At 35.3% G+C, this 17,552-nt stretch overlaps 2 protein-coding genes across 6 annotated transcripts in view; one reads left to right on the top strand and one right to left on the bottom strand.

Annotated features, from left to right (window-relative positions):
• LOC118741352 (protein phosphatase 1 regulatory subunit 14B-like) overlaps nt 1–17,552 on the bottom strand; it is a 251,722-nt gene that overhangs the window by 30,372 nt on the left and 203,798 nt on the right. The gene's annotated exons all lie outside the window — the stretch shown is intronic.
• Nucleotides 12,564–17,552, top strand: part of LOC118741353 (protein phosphatase 1 regulatory subunit 14B) — an 18,755-nt gene continuing 13,766 nt past the window's right edge. For all 3 annotated transcript variants that reach the window (XM_036473300.1, XM_036473298.1, XM_036473299.1), the window contains exon 1: nt 12,564–12,783. The gene's annotated coding sequence lies outside the window, so the exon portion shown is untranslated. The remainder of the gene's footprint in view (nt 12,784–17,552) is intronic.

The following is a 17,552-nucleotide window of genomic DNA, read 5'->3' as shown; positions in this document are numbered from 1 at the left end:
TAATATAAGCAATCTATTTTGAACTAAGCTGAGCAAAAAGCAAGCAAAAGAAGCAGCACGGCAAAGCAACATACACTGAGGAGCAAAACCGGAACAGTGAATGTGAATTTTCTTGCGATATATTCGCAATATATGAAGACTTTTTTGTAACCTAGTTTCGGAATTCACATTTAGAATGTTTATTTCATCAGAAGGCCATAAAAACAACAATTAATACAAGCAGATAAAGATGAATATTGCAAAAAACGTAGCAACTAGATTGTTCCAGTTTTGCACCCGACAGAAAATTTTACCACTTGCTTGACTTTTAATAAATTAGCCATAACCAATTTGAATATTTTAGCTTTTATGGTCATCTTGGGATACTTTCGCACAGGTTTTAGTCGAAATCTGTTGAGAACGCGCACGGTTTTCCCCAACGCCATGACCAAGGTCTTGCATGCGATTGGGCGAATTTTCGCAATTGAAAAGTGGCATTTTCAAACAATTGCATAAGTTTTCTGTTGAATCAATTCTGGGCTTTACGCAGGTCACTCCATGATTATAAAAACTTGGGATTTATACCTATTTGGCCCCAGTTTCGGAGGATATTTCTGATCATTGTCCTGTTGAAATTGATAAAAGCCTGCGAAAAATATCCTCAGAAATTGCCAAATTATTTCAAAATGCTCATTTGTTGTCACTTTTCCTTTTACCATCGATTTTACCGCAGTTCTTACTCCATATGGCGCAACACGGCCCTACATCATTAAATGTACACATACAAACCTAATAGTTTAATTATTTTGGGACGTAAGGCGTATCCCTGATGCAGGTGCACAGCACTTGAACCAATATTCCGACTTAAAACGTTTAATTTTATCCTCAGAGTTAAAAAATTTAGGGCCGTGCCCTAAGTAATAGTAAATTTTGGTGGAATAATGTGGTCGTTTATGAAGAACTTGTAAATTCCCGCTTCAAAATAATACCAATCCAATGTTTTTTCTTAGTAAAAATGCGTTTCTGACTAAAAATTTTTCTGGATGTCAAAGCAGGCTTTCTCCTGTTTATCTTTGTGCTGGAATAACTTGTTGCCATGTCTTACATAATGTCCAGTCACTTGCTTTGTGGTGATAAAACAGCAATTTTTGATTTGGAACCAAAGTTTATTGGCATTTAGAGACCCTCCAATATGCCTAGCCTGGCAAATTGCAATTTTTTGTGGTCTCTTGATCTTGCAGACTGAGGTCCGCCCTTTTATCGCTTGTTCAGATAACCATAAAACGAAAATTTGGCCGATATGATTTCTTTCTTTACAGCGTGGCATTTTCTGACCGTTTTGCAAAAACTTTAAATTTTTTTTGCTTGGTATGTGCACTTAATGCACTCACAGCGAAAATTCCACGCGCCTTGATTACAAAATTGCAGGAAATGAGCCAGAACTTCTCTTTGAATTATAAAATTCAGCAAATACTAAGAGGGTGCAAAACTGGAACAATCCAGTTCATTTTTGTTTGGTAATTTTTTTCTGAGTTTCCATGTGTGAATCTTAAAATTTGTATGGCCAAACGTTTAGTTAAACATCGGTAAGGCGAAATGCAAGTTTGAATTACCATAAAGTAAATAAACTGAAGAAGTGCATTACCACAAACTTAACTTTCCGTTCTATTGTTCCAGTTTTGCTCTTCAGTGTATGTACATACATATTTAAATGAAATGAATTGCTTGATTAAACCGGCGAATTTTCGTTGGAATTGGCAATTGATTTCATGTTATACACACTTATATTAATTAAGCTTGATTTAAATACATACATAAGCAGTTATGTAAAGCGTTAATTTGTATGAACGTGCAATAAATACATAGTTAACCGCTGACAATTCGCTTGAGGTGGAGCTAAATATTCGCAAGGTAATGTAGTGGAAATGTCAAATGATATTACATATGTTTTTCAATGAATTCAGCAGAACGAAAAATATTAAATATACATATGTACATGTATAATTGCATATTTAGATTTCAATTTTCAATTCCCATCGGCTGTGAACTTAAGGTATCTATACAGCCAACTAACCCAGTTCTCTATTTAAGTAATTGCACAGTGCCAGACGTAATACTAAAATATTTCACACGCTGTTATTAATTATGAACAGCTGTGAGCAGGAAAATAGTTCACAAAATAAGTGGTCTTACCAAATGGGCCCAATGAAACATCTTAAGAAAAATTACGATTACATATATGTCATACTCTTCACTGGAAAGCAAATAAGAACAAAATATATATGTATTATTGTAGCCTTTGATTTATCCCAATACAGAAAATCTTAGTCAGTTGTCATTTACCAACAGCTACAAGTTTTTGCCGGCGTCATTTTAGTCCGGTCAATTTAGGCCTTCGAGGTTACAAAAATTCCCACCCAGCTGAAAATTTGTAGGATTGTTCAAAACACCATCATAAATGAAATCTAAAAAGTCCTTATAGATCCGATACCTGGAAAAAAAGTTACTCGGGGTCAAAGGTCACAAAAATGGGGTTTTTCGCGATTTTCAGCAAAACGGCAAGTTTATCATAAAATTAGTTTAGTTTATCATAAAATTAGTTTAGGTCAGATAATTATCTATAAAAAATGTCTAAATACTTTTTTTCCTAAGAGCCACCGTTTCTGAGATATAACGATTCAAAATGTTGGAAGAGTTGTAATCGACATAATATGTATAACTACTCCTTTCAACTTTCTCTAAACTACCTTTGCATGATAAGCATGGATATTTTTCCCTATTTCGTACGTTTTCGATAATATGCTGAGTTTATAATAAAAATTAGGGCTTGAAAACAGACCCTGCGGAGTTATGCTGAGTTAGACCTAATGAAATCATTTAACCAAGTTTGTAGAAATAGATAAGGTGGTGCCACTCCCAATTCCTAACAGGCTGTAACAGTCTTATTTATTACGAATAGGTTCTTTTAAGTATCAACTTGGATTACATTAGTGTCCTCAGTTATTGAAATATCGGTTTTTTCGTATGTCTGAAATTTGCCGTTATACGGGAAGCGGTGTAATTTTAGTCAGATTTGAATAATTTTTAACGAATTGCTTTTCCGTACCAAGGTTATTAAGTGCACCGATGTATAATAATCTAATTTTCTGCTTAGTGGTTATTGCAATTATCGATTTTCAGTGAGTTAGCTTCAGTAGTTACTGATTTATCGCAGTTTCCGTGTTTCTGTAAATTACCGTTATATAGGAGGTGGACGTGGTTATTTCCCGATAGTTGGACTCTAGAGACTGGTTTTCACTATGTCATATTTTGACGCCAAAATTTGGCGATATATTTTGACACAACTTTATCTCTTTTATCCATACCTTGACTGATGATATTATAGGCCAAAAACAGATATATAGCCGATCTAGCAGCGCATGTGCACGACTAAAGACCTATAATCGACCGACGAAAGTTATTAAGCAAAAACAGTCATGATTTTTTCGAGTGACAATGAAAAAATTAGTAATTTCGGTACTCTTTCACTTAAGAAAAATAAAAAACATTTTTAGGCTAAAATTGTTCAAATACTTGATTTGATTTATTGTATTTGTTTCTGGAACTCCGCTGATTGCAATAAAAGCAAGAAGAATACTTTAGCGTTTTTTTTTTCTAGCGAGAGAAGGGAGTGACACTAAAAAAAAAACAACTCGTTAGATTTGCTCTTATTCAAATATACGGACAATACCAACTCTACCATGAACCGAACTTGTTATCTAGATTTGGTTTAGTGGTTAATGACATTGCAGAACAAGTACTGTCTTATTTTGAGCAGATACTAGTTTAATGGTCACAGCTGTACACTCGAACGTGTGCAAATAGTTAAGCATCAAATAAAACACCATACATATAATTATCCATGCGCATTTGTGCCATATCGTGCGAATTTTTGCTCAAGCTCCCATGCGATTATTTGCAACTTTATTTTGCAAGATACATATCATCGTTAGTTTTGCATTGAAATATTTATTTTTGTCTTTTACTGATTGCTGCTATTTTCATGCAGCTGTTTTTTTTGTACTTATTTTTGCCGGACTAAACAGCATATGGCTACACCGAAAATTAGCATTAAACTCGCTACTGCAAATGGAAATGGCAAGAAATTACTTGCAAAGACTCAGCTGTTGGATGTGGAGCTTGTACAGTACGTACATTCATATATGCATACATATCGCTACCTAAAGGTGAAATTGTGCCAAGTCCACATATTTTTCAAAATTTAGTTTTTGATGCAGAATGACAGATAATGCGAAACTACATCGATTTCTCGTCTCTCCTGAGGGAATTAAAAAAATGGACTTATCACCTTTTCACGAGTAGGTAACGATATGTATGTGTGTCTGTTCATATATGAACAGTATATATACTTGTAAATACATATGAGCGTAGCTTTGTATGAATATGTATATCAACTTGCTCTGCCATGCAAATGTATGTATGTCACACGCCAGAGTCCCATGCGTGTTTGTGTGCGTTTGAGGCGGAAATTTGCATAATTGCAACACAGCAACAAAAACAAAAACACAACCAGCAATTTGCGTACCAATCACGAAAATCAACGCAAATTCTTTTGACAATAATGGTTGCTGCCTTCTGCTCCCTTCCCTTTCTCCCTCCAACGAGTGCCGACATTTTCTTCTCGTTCGAGCTACACACACAGCCATGATACAAAAAAGAAGGTAGTTTCAATAAACAACTTTTGACGGATAATAAAATTTTTTGAAGTTTCATAATTTGTGAGTATTATCAACGGCCTTGCCACTTTGATAATATTAAAACAATAAATCGGAGTATTTTCTTTCCCATATTTATACCAATGTAATAACATTTTAAATCAAAAACCATTATCAGTACTTGGTACTGTTAAAGGAGACTTCATCGTAATGGTTCTCTTCATTTTGTAATAAAAACCACGGGCGCATTTTTCTGTTTTTTTATTAATGCCATCTTGCGATTTAAAAATCAAATTCTAAAGAATGTTCTTCCCAAATGAAACCTTTTTATATTTAGGTTCAAATTTGCTTTTAAATTTCTCATCAGATTTTGCAAAAAATAGGCTTTTAGCATCATTAAATTTCACAAATTAATTTATGCAAAACATTTAGCCGGCATGATTTTCTAGTTCATCATATTGAATGTACTGATAAAATCTCTGCTTAAAAAAATATATTTCTTCCAGTAATCAGGTAGCATGAATTTGATGAAATGCCATAATTTTATTAAAAGTCAAATGGTTAGCAACAACAACGAATGTCATTAAATGAAACTACCTTCTTTTTTGTATCATGCAGAGAGGTGCTGTTTGGAAAGTTGTTGTTGGGCTGAACTCATTCTCGACACAAATTTCTAGACAACACCACTCTGTGGCTGCCAAATGCGCAAATGTACAAATCGTGTTATCCCTGCTTAACAGACATCCGTGATATTAACCCACTGCAGCTTCTTAGGTCTGTGAACTTCATGGGCTGGATTTGAGAGAAATAACCGGTTTCTGCTGTTTCCTGGTTGTCTTTTCTTTTCAGGTTCAATTGCGAGTAGCGGTTTTAAAACGGCGAGGCATGCATAAGTGCTAATTGGATTTGTTAAACTCGCCACTTCAACCTGCTGCTAGCTTTGCAACTTCAGGTATGGGTTTTCTCTCAAGATCCGTATGTTATTTAGGGGTTGTATACGTACGACATGAATTTGGCTATTCTTCAGATTTTGGAGAGAAATTTCAATGTTTGTAGCTCCGATAGGAGGTGAAATCCGGTATTCGATTAAGACCAATGTCGAACCCACTTGCTACCTTATCAGCATCCTCATTCCCAGGAATATTGCGTCGACTAAGCCATCAAAACTCAATCTACTTCGAACTGACTTCCAAAGCCATTCAAGTTAGCTGTGAACTTCTTAAGCAGCTTGGACTTTGTAATAAAGGACACCAGAGTTATAGTGGGGCCTAGCTGCCGGCGAAAATTGCGATCTGTTCGCTTTCGCAGAGGGGTTAACTCCGTAGTGCGCTTTACAAGGCGGCAGCCTTCATCGCTAGCAAACACTTCTGCCTGTAAAACACTACAAGCCGAGCAGATAAATCCTTAGGGATGCAGAGAAAACGACTACTACAACTCTGGGTTTCATTTTGCAACTATGGGTGTACAGATGATGTATCCAGAAGCGGTGAAGCTATCAAACACCCCTTCTCAGTCGGCTCTCGCCTCCGAAGGGCCTGCGACATATATAATCGATGTCCCTTCTTATCTTGGAAGGCAAGTGAGAAGATATATCACTATTCCCAGTTCTCTTAGGCCTACAGCAAACAAAAGCTGTAAACATTATATAAAGGTCTATAGGAAAAAGATTTGTAATAACATTGAGGGAATCCGTACGGCAAGTTCTCATTGCACTTAAAGTGCCGACACAAGCGGCACTCAGCACCCCGCCTACTTATTGCGAAATTTTTCATACAAAAACTGTATATGTAAACAAGAAATGTTGAGCATGAAAACCTTTGGAATATACTGACAATTAAAGTCCCGTTAGCAAAAGCCTATATATAACGAAGTATTGACTCAAAAGCCTCTACATAAATAATTCTGAATATTTTGACGGTTAGAGCCCCGTTATAAAAAAAAAAAAAACGAAAATATACTTAAAATTAATTTTTTCCAAAATTTTGAATTCTATGTTGAATTGAGGATTTGATATTCTATTGGCCTTATTCATAAAAAATAAAGTAGCTTTATAAAAGGTTTATGAATTGAAAAATGTATGAAAACGTCACTTTATAAAGCTCTTTAAACCTACTTTATTTTTTATGAATAAGGGGCATATAAATATAACGAAACTATAGATATAACGAAGCATTTTCCGACACCTTAAACTTCGTCAATGGAGGTTTCACTGTACTTAAAATTGTGTATTTTTTACCAAATATGCTGTCACATAAAAGAAGGGCAAACCAGTACAGTTTTGCTACTTTCCGTCACAGGACCGAGAATCACAGATTTCATTGTCAATATGTAAGTGGGGGTTCACTCGGTTCACTATCCACTGTATGAAACCCTTCACTAGTCTTATAATAATGTAAATATATGTACAAATAATATTTCAAATGTTTGCAAAGTTGATTTAATCGCCAAATATGTATCAAAAGTAAACACACAAAATAGATTTAATTAGTTGTCCAAATAAACTGAAATTCTAGTACTCTAACTAAAATTACACCAAAATGAACCAGCTCTAACGGTATTTTTAATTAAATGCATGTTTGCTTTTTTTTATTTTTTTAAACCCTGAATTTGCCAAAATAAAATTCACCGTAAAGAGTTGAAGGTCTCTGCCGCAAGTAGAAAAATAGTTTATTAGCACAGTGAGCCCACAGAGCTGTCAATATTTGTTCGAAGCAGTGCATAGATCAATCAGCACACACACGAGTGCATTTTTCAAAAGTTTGTACTACACGTGCAATTCTCCCGACGCTTGGCACTTTATGCACTTCTATTAGCATTAGAAAGTCAAGCGAAACACGCAAGGTTGCAATGGCAAAATTACATACAGCATGCAAATGTACACAAGTATGTATGGACATTTGTTGGTGGCCGTAAGTATGTAGTAGGAACAGCAGCGCACCGACCGCACCACTGGCAGAAGTGTTACAAGGATATCACTAACCAAAAAGCCAGGATACGCTTGTTGCAATTACTTGTGGCATCGCGTGTTGCTCCAAATGCATAGCAAAAAAAAGCTGTTTGCAACAAAAATTGCCTATGTATACCTGCCTATGTACGTACAGATGTACATATGTATGCTACTTCAAAATAAATAATATAAAAAACCCTTTTTAATATACAACGCTTTTATAAATTTTAACAAAAGTCATTATAAACAATCTATGAAATTGAAAATGAAAAACGTGGAGCGCATGCAATACAAAGCATTCGATTTAATTGACAATAGTCAAACTACATAACGTAGACCTAAAATTTCTACAGCGAAAGTAGAACTTTGAAATCGATTTTAAGCGGTCGTTATTCATATACCCACATACATACATACATATATTACTTTTCATATCAATTCAAGTGTATTACATGCGCCCCACGCTTTTAATTTTCAATTTCATAGATTGTTTATAATGACTTTTGCTAAAATTTCAAAATCAAAAGTTATCAAAACAAATTCTATGGGACTGAGAAATATTATTTTCTACTTTTTAGTCCATTTATAAAAGCGTTGTATATTAAAAAGTTTTTTTTTATATTATTTATTTTCTACTTTTTAGTCCTGTCTGAATAAAATTTTGCAATAGATATTAAAATAATTCAACGATATTAATAGAAAGGTGCACACACATGCATTTACATATGTATGTACATACAAACGAGCACCAATTAATTTTATTTAAAGAAATGGCGTGTCGTCTATTTCCGCTGTAGCAAACGTAGTACATAGGGCGACATCTAGATGTCATCTACCTCGCCCTATTCACTACAGCTGTCGTCCTATGCACTATGCTTTTTTATAGGAACTTTTCAAAGATTTGCTTTGGTGTCGGACACACAACATTGAAAGTCTCTGGATCCACAACATTGAAAGTTTCTGGACACACAACATTGCAAGTTGATAAAAGCGTTGTAAAAAAAAATAGTAGAAAAAAGCTTCGACCACCTTTTACATTTAAATTTCTAATCGACCTCCTCTTCGATATCCACTTGCCGTTTATTTGATTATTTCCATTTGTTGGCCGTAATTGCATTTTGTATGAGAATGTGAAAATGTGTACTGACAGCTGTCACTGGAGATCGTCAATGGGTGTCAAAGTTGTAAAAAATAAACACAAAAACAGCTGGGTATAAAAATTCGAAAATGGCTATTGCAAGCGTGTACTCGTTCCTCGGCAATGAGTGTGAAAAATTTTCCTATTTGCTGGGCTTTGCTATTTTTAGCGAGTTGCTGTTGAAACACATGTACATATGTATGTATACAATATGCACAATTTTCAGATGCTTTTCACGCCTTTCAGGCGGCAGATCATTTTTTTCGCTTTTTTTTTTGTATGTTAAGCTGATGCCAGATAAAACTTTGTAGCTTTGCGTGACATTTATAAATTTGCCAGCAAAGCGCCAGACGCAAAAGGTATGCCACAATGAACGCCAAGAAATCAATTTTGCACTGCTTTTTTACTCGTCAAAATTGCTGTGGATTTAGATATTTTGCTTTAAAATTATCAGCAATGTAATTGAGTTTTATGTTTCAGCATGAATACTCGAATTTGGACGAAACAAAATAAATATTAAACCGGCTGATTGTCAAAGCGCGCAAAAAGATGGGAGTTGGCCATCTTTTCGCTTCGCGCTGCAGCTTCAATGATCTATGTGGCATGCTTTGTGCATTTTCATACAATTCATCTTAGCTGTCAAAGCGAATCTGTCACGTAAAGCGAAGCAAACGTTTTATGTGGCATCAGCTTTATTCTTGTCAAGTGACAAAATGGCCTATAATCCGTTGCGTTGCAATAAACATCCGCAGTCTGCAGCATTGTGGAAGAATACAAGTGAGATATCTTAGGGTTGACAGCTAGTTGACAGGGTGTTCAATATGGCGATGACAGTGTGAAGAATATGGCAGCCAATGTGGCATACAACACCGAATGGCCCGAAGTAGCCAAACTACGACCCGAATGAAACGCTTCGTGAAAATCCAGGGTTGCGGAGTGGTATTTTGTTGGAAAATATAAAAGCCAGGATTTTGTGCAGCGCCGAATTTTAACAAAAGAGGGTTTTGTGTTCTCAAGATGAACAGAAAAGGGTTGCTGTGCTGTTTCGTTTTAAGCCTATTTTAATCTTAAGGTATCTAATTAAATATTAAAAGGAGACAAAAATTAAAGCAAAAATTTAAAATATATGTACATATCTGAAAATTATAAATAAAATATATATTTTCACGAGAGACAAATTAAATAAAATGGGTTAACTTTAGGGGAAATATACTTATCAGATTGGGTCAGATAGCGCTTTTACGTTATAAATAAAAATAATTCCTACTTAAATTTTATATCATTTTGGTAACGTATTTCTAAGCTGACCCTGAGATCTGTGAAATAATACATATTTATGTGCATATATTGTGTTGATTATGCTCTAAATCGCTAAATAATTCTTGCAGCAATCAGCACCATTGGAAAGTGAAGTGACAATAGGCTGGTTTTCTTTATACAGCCCGTTTTAAATTCGTATTATTGTTATAATAAATTACAATTATTGTTTGTTTAGATTTCGGTCAACCGCGCAAATTATTTATTAAAAAAATGTCGTTTAAAAATAGCAATTTTGTTTACTTTTGAATAAGACTTTATCGAGTGCGCTATAAAGACAGGGGGATAAATGCTGTAAAGAAATATATGTTGAGTCCAATCGGTTTTTTGCTAATCCGGTTTTTGTGTAGGTATAAACAAGGTATATTAAAAAAATAAATCTCCATGAAAAAATATCGTTATTTTCGTATTTAAAATTAATCGGAATTTTATGGGGGGTTATAAAAACTCGTTTTAATTGAAACTTTGTTTTTTTCGGCTATATTTGTTATTATTTATTGGCCCAGATGCAAATATTGAATGAACTAACATATTTTAAATATTTACGGAACTACCATTTGTATGCAACCCTGCCTATCCTGTATTCAAGTAGATGTAATTCGAAAAATTTAAACGGATTTCTTTAAATCAACCTGAGCTGCGGACATATTGCGAATTCATTTTAAAACATTAACCACTACATTATATTAGTATTAAATACTTTCAATTAAGAAACAATTCTTACTAGAAAATAAATATGAATCGGTTTATTTTAAATATTCCAATGTATATTTTTTGTTAATGCAGATAGTGCGGATTTAACGTATTTTATAACCGTTACATGGGGAAAAGAAATTTTAGGCAGATTGTTATTGACAATTTTTACATAATTTACGATTGCAATCAATTTCTTTCAAAACTATAATCTAAATGATTGCAAGTTGTATTTTTTACGATCAAAACAGATTCCAAGATTAGGTATATTATGCAAATGCAATCCAATTTGATTTGAGTTATTCAGTTTTAGATACATTTATATTTCTGTGTTCGTATGGAATAGTAGTTTATGTCGGGAAGCTGGCTTTAGTATAATCCGGCATTCCCTTTATTATTTACAACACATGGAATTTTTTGATGACCCTTAACAAGAATATGGACGTGCTAGTATCGGAACTATTTCTTGCACGTTTATTTATTCAAAATTGCTTCAACGGCTCGGCGCCAGTGAGGGTATGCTGCGAATGCTGCATTATACTAAAACCAGCCTTTCGACATAAGCTTTTATTCCATACGAGTGGAGCACGTGCGAAATGCGGATTTTCCCAGTTGCAGTACAGCAGTAACTCGACACCTTCCTCACCAACCGCTCTGTCCTCTATGAGCTTCTTAATGTAACTGCAAATAAAAGATGAAAATTTGAGAAAAAATATTATCACAGCGTTTCACTTGTAGCGTTTCACTCTTGTAGTATATTGGCTATCAAGCACCAGAAAATTTCCATCACGCATGCCATATGCCACAGATTGTCGTGGATCAATTAAAATACTGTCATCACAGCTTTTTGGTACTCCAGCAACTGGTGTGTCTATGGCGGTGTTATGTCGAGCTGTTGCATGACTAAAATCAATTTGGGCTCTTTGAGAACTGGCTTGTTTGTTGCGCGCTATTGGCATCAAATGTATGCAAATTAGATTTCCAAACGGGCAACTGTTGAATACAGGAAAAAATGTATTTTATATGGTTCCGCTAAAGTGCACTACTACCGTGTATAAATTGGCCGACCTTCTAATAAATCATGCAATCTTATTGTATCGTCATCGCCGCCAGTCACCAAGAAATTTCCACTTGGGTGAAATGCAACATCATTCTCCGCGACGAATGCACTGTATTAGCTCGCCTTCAGCTTTGTCAAATATCTTAACGCGGTTACAACTTAATGCTAAAGCCATCAGATTGCCGTCTGGATGCCATGCCAGCTGTCGTCCCATACCTCTTCCCCCGGTGAACGTTCGCATACATTCGCCCGAAAATGTATCGCAAATTCTTAACTTGTCTCCGCACGATGAAATGAACTTACCATTAGGGCTGAATTTTGCTGCGCGCACCCATTTGTGTGTATTTTGAACCAGTATTTTGATGGCTGTTCGCCATTTTTCTAGTCTGCAAACGAATAAGCTGACGAAGAAGCAAACAAATTCAAGCACATTGTTGCATTCTACCGTACATTTTAAAAGCTTTAAAATCTTAAAACATATGTGAAAAACTTTTATAATCTGAATATTTCTAATGTCGCAATCAAAACCAAATTTTATAAATAGCATTTTTAAAAAGCAATCATCTAATATTTTTCAAGTTTTTGGGCATATATGTTACCATTTGAACAACAAATACTACCAAGTTTTAAGAGACTATTTAATGCAACTCAGGCCAAAAAAGCGTACTTTAGACCAAAATAAGCAACTCTAAAAAACAGATGATCGCAGCTGTGGCCCAGGATGGTCTGCAGCCATTAACCCAATTTCACAGTTTCGCCACCGGAAAAAATTATATTTTCATCTCGTTTTTTGGACAAGTAAATAAACAATGTAAGCGGCTAGAAGGTAAAAATGTTATTTTACCAGCCATACGCGAATGCTGTTGATGGCACTCTTCTGTGACATGTGCTGCTGTGGCTGCTGCAACGGATTGGCCCGGAAAAAGTTATTTGCGTAAGATATTCTTGTAAAAAGTATTGTTTGTGCGCCTTAAAAGTGGCATCAAAGTGCAATTTGTTATATAATTTTTTTTTTTTGGCTTCATGACAATTGTGTTAAAAATGATTCTCTCGTAGCAGAAGAGTTAGGGTTTGCCTCACTTTAAAATATTTAGTGGTAAGTAATTACTATAGGAAAATGTTTACAGTGGCCAAGAATTCGCGATGACGTAAATGTTGGGCATGAAGCCGATTACGAACAAGAGAATGAATGCGGTCACGAATTCGAAAATGAGGAATAAGAGGATAGAAATGATGTGCGTTGATAGGCAAAGGTTAGATAAGGTTAGCTTGGCTGATCTGTGAGGTGTCACCTAGACCCGTACACCCGCGATTCTAAGAACAAAAAAAATTTCTCCTTGACATAAAAACATCGATATATTATAATTTAAGGTCCGATTGTAAAAGGCGAAGATATGACGAAAAAGGGCGACCCTTAGGTTAGGTTAGGTTAGAGTGGCTGAAAAAGCCCGTTGTGATACCACTGTCCGAATCCATTTGTTTCTTTCCCTCCCTCTACTCTAGAAAGTTGGCCAGGGCGGAACAATGGCGGAGTTATTGTTCGATGGTCTCCACCTCTTCCTCGTCTCTGCAACTGCGACAAAAATCGTTGGTGGGGTATCCTAACCTTTTTCCGTCTGTGGCCATCAGGCAGTGTCCAGTGATTACCCCAACTACTAATCTGAAAGAGGAGCGCTCCAGCCGGGTAGAAGCTATGAATCGCTTTACATCAATCTTTGGCCAAATTTGCCTGGTAGCAGGTGGTTTCCACAGCCCACCTTATATTTACCTCCTCGACGAGTTCCGCCTTTAGTCTGTGTTTGCAGGAGGTTAGAGATATGCCCGAATTCCGAGCAGAATTGAGATATAGCTCTTCTACATAAGCAGCTTATTTAGGAGTACTACCACGCATCTTGATTAAGATCTATATCAACGGGGATACAACGGGCAACGGCAACACATCTGTTGGTAGTGCCTCAGTTTTTCTTTCTTGCGGCTAGAGTAGGTCCTTTCAAATTCAAATGGCATGCATGCATTTCAAGCTATTTTGTTGTAAGTCCAAAAATTTCTAGTTTGTTTGTATGTATGTATTCTTATTGGTTGGAAAGCGCGTTGCTTTGAAAAAATGTATTTGTATTTTTATCTGTTTACCTATATACTTATGTACATACGTATGATCATATTTATCAGGCATGTTCTGCATTCTACTTTGGAGTGAAAGTTGTTTAAAAATACTTCAATTTCACATTTTGGTGTTCTACAATTTACCCTATACTTTTGAATTCCGTTTTTTCGAACATCAAATTTTAAAAATGAAACAGCAAATCGCTACTTTTCTAGCAAGGCACATAAATACAGGTAGAAGCCAAAATGACGTTGCTCTCATGAGAACCAAACCTTTAAACTTCAACTTGATTTTATTTTATTTCCTATATTTCGTTACGCTTAAAATGTCATGTCGTTTGTTTTTTTTTGAATGTTCGTTAAACACAAATTTTAATTAACATTTGCATTTTTGTAGTGTTGTGCGGTTTATACTTAGTGTATGTGTTAAAAATGCAGGACCTGAAGCGTTGTTTTTTATGTGGTGTTAAATATAATGCAGAAATCTCTAATTTTTTAACGTGCCTCAATGCCCTCGGCGTAAGGAGCGTTGGGAAAGCAGCTGTGGGGTAGAGCTGCAGCGAAATGCCTTGCTGTGCGTTAAGCATTTTAAAGCAGCAGATTTCATAAATGCACCAGGAGGTACAGGAAAGGCACGTTTGATGCCAAGTGCTCTTCCTATGACCCTTATGCCGGAAAGTCCTTCCAACACTGCAACTCATAAATCAAGTTGTGAAAGCTTAATAAATGATCGCGCTTCACAAACTGAGTAAGCATTGTTAAAACGCGATATATTTATAGAAATATTTTTAATTTAAGTCGTTTAGTGGAGACTTAGAACAATCCAGCTACAAACTCGAAATTCTGTTGCTGAAGTCAAGAATTGAAAATCTGAGGGTTAAAACTCAGCACTCAAGACAGAGTTGTAGAAAGCCAAACTTATTGAAAATGCATTCCAGGGAATGTCGCAATCATTATTTGTGTTCCGTTGTTTTATTGATTGCCCAACGTTATGCCTAGTACATATATCGCTTTATACAAACATTTGTATATTATACAAAATTAAAACAGGTACTATAAATATAAACTTTCAATGTATAAAAAAATAGAAAAGAACATACAAATTAACAAATTTTAACTAAATAAAATAAATAAATAAATACAAAACTTGAAATTTACTTAAAAACGTCAACCAGCGAAATGTAATTTTTTTATTTTTCCTTACACACGCTCATTTTTATTTTTACTCTCCCGAAAACTTTGACTTTTGTAGGTTTGATGTCAATTTGGCTTCTACCTGTTTTTATTGTACCATGCTTTTCTAGAACATCAAAAATGAAAAGTTTTATTTTTGATTTTCACTTCATTTTCAATCTACTACTTTTCTAGAAAATGCCTGTATGTATTTCTGTTAAATCACACTCACTCCAATCCCATAAGAAATATAATAAATTACTTGCCATTTAATCGCTGACAGTTTGACAATCATTTTAAAAGGTCTCTGGAACTAAGTTTGCTTTTACTTCCCAGCTCGGCTTGTAGGTGCATATTTTTATACCCGAGCGCACTTGTGCACAAGGGTATTATAACTTTGTTCACATAACGGTTGTTTGTAACAGGCAAAACGAATCGAGATAGATATAGACAAATGTATACATAAATGATCAGGATGAAAAGAGAAATCGATTAAGCGCTGACTGTCTGTCCGTCCGTCCGTCCGTCCGTCTGTGCACACGATAACTCGAGTAAAAATTGAGATATCTTAACGAAACTTGGTGTGTGCACTTCTTTCGGGCGTAGGGCGGATGGTATTGAAAATGGGCAAAATCGGACAATAACTACGCCTACCTCCCATATAATGGTAATTTTCAGAAATACGAAAACTGCGATATTTTAGTAACTATTGAAGATTATTCACTCAAAATTGATATTTACAATAAGTTTTAGACGAAAAATAAGAATATTATAAATTTTTGGAAAATGGGCGTAGCCACGCCCACTTATGGTTACATGTGTATATCTTGGTCACCGCTGCACCAATTTCTTCCAAATTTGGCACAGTTGTTGACCTTGGTATAACATACGAAATGACCGAAAATTTTTAAAATCGGACAATAACCACGCCCACATCCTATATAACGGTAATTTAGAGAAATACGAAATCTTCGATAAATCAGTAAATATTAAAGCTAATTTATTCAAAATTGATGCTTGCAACAATTCTTTACCAAGAAATACGCTTAAGACAAAATTTGGCGTGGCACCGCCCACTTATGATCACATAGACGTATCTCGGTAACCGTTCTACCAATTTATACCAAACTCGGTGTGGTTATTATGCCTGCCACATAGAAGCAAAACGTTGAAAATTATTGAAATCGAACTAAAATTACGGCCGATTTTCATGTAACAGTAAATTTCAGAAATGCTTGAAACTTCAATATTTCTAAATTTAAGGACGCTAATTTACTCAAAATGGATAAACCCCAGTTTACCATGTAGCGGCAGCTTTCGGAAAGGTGAAAAACATATATTTAATACTTGCGCCGGGTATTTAATGTTCGGCTCCGCCCGAACTTAGACTTTCTTACTTGTTATATCTAGATATTGTTCATATATATGTGCATACATTTTATAAACAATTGTTTAGCTATGTCCATAATTTACAACAAAGAAAATGTCTCAATTAAATTGTCAAAAGACTTAAGCTCGAACTAAGTAAAATGTTGTCAACTGTCAAAGAAAATTACAGATAATTAAGAAAATGGAAGACTTGGCTAGTCAATAGCCATCTAGCGACGCTATATCTACTTGTTTCTTGATTTTGTTGCAAAAATGTCCATGTGGAATACCTGGCGGGACATCTCAATCGTATAGGCATCGCCTGGCTCTGATGTCTGTAGTTAAAAAGCATCATACTTTTCACATACCAAGCTAATTAAATTGGTGCACACAGGTTTAACCGATAGACGCATCAACGCTGATAATTGCATAGAAAGCTTCACTAGCAATGTGGAGCTTTATGTATATTCTTCCGTTTTAAAAGATGGGAATGCCTGTCAAAGTACTTGGTAGATGGACTTAGCAATAATATCCTACGTTCGGAAAGTCTGCAAAGTAGAAGTGTTCATTTTTTTGTTTTGCTATTTTACTAAACAGACTTTAGCTGCAAAGTGACTCTTGCAGCTCTCTCTCAGTTTTTGAGTGTTTTCCTTGCACTTAAGATGTATATATTTACATTCCAATGTATATGTGAAGTCTGGTTAGTTTTGTGGATGAAGACATTCTACATTGTACAAATAATCCTGCAATCCTTTTTCTGTAATCTAATATATAAAAATCTCGTGTCACGGTGTTAGTGGTCGAACTCCTCCGAAACGGCTGGACCGATCTTTATGAAATTTTTTGTGTATATTTGGTAGGTATGAGAATCGGATGTAAAGTATATTTCATATCGCTAGGTACAGGGGGCGTGGCACCTCCCATACAAACCGAATATTTCATACTGCATATCTCTGGAAGTGTTCACGGTAGAGTACTCTTACTTGGTATGGAGATATATCAAACCAATGGCATACTCATGGAGAAAAATTGTGGTTATTGGAAAAAGGGGCGTGGCAC

Source organism: Rhagoletis pomonella, unplaced genomic scaffold (assembly GCF_013731165.1).
Source record: "Rhagoletis pomonella isolate Grant_MI unplaced genomic scaffold, Rhpom_1.0 Rhpom_scaffold_00006, whole genome shotgun sequence".
In the NCBI taxonomy this organism is placed as follows: Eukaryota; Metazoa; Arthropoda; class Insecta; order Diptera; family Tephritidae; genus Rhagoletis; species Rhagoletis pomonella.
The sequence above is the reverse complement of the archived record's forward strand: the minus strand, read 5'-3'. Positions and strand labels throughout refer to the sequence as shown.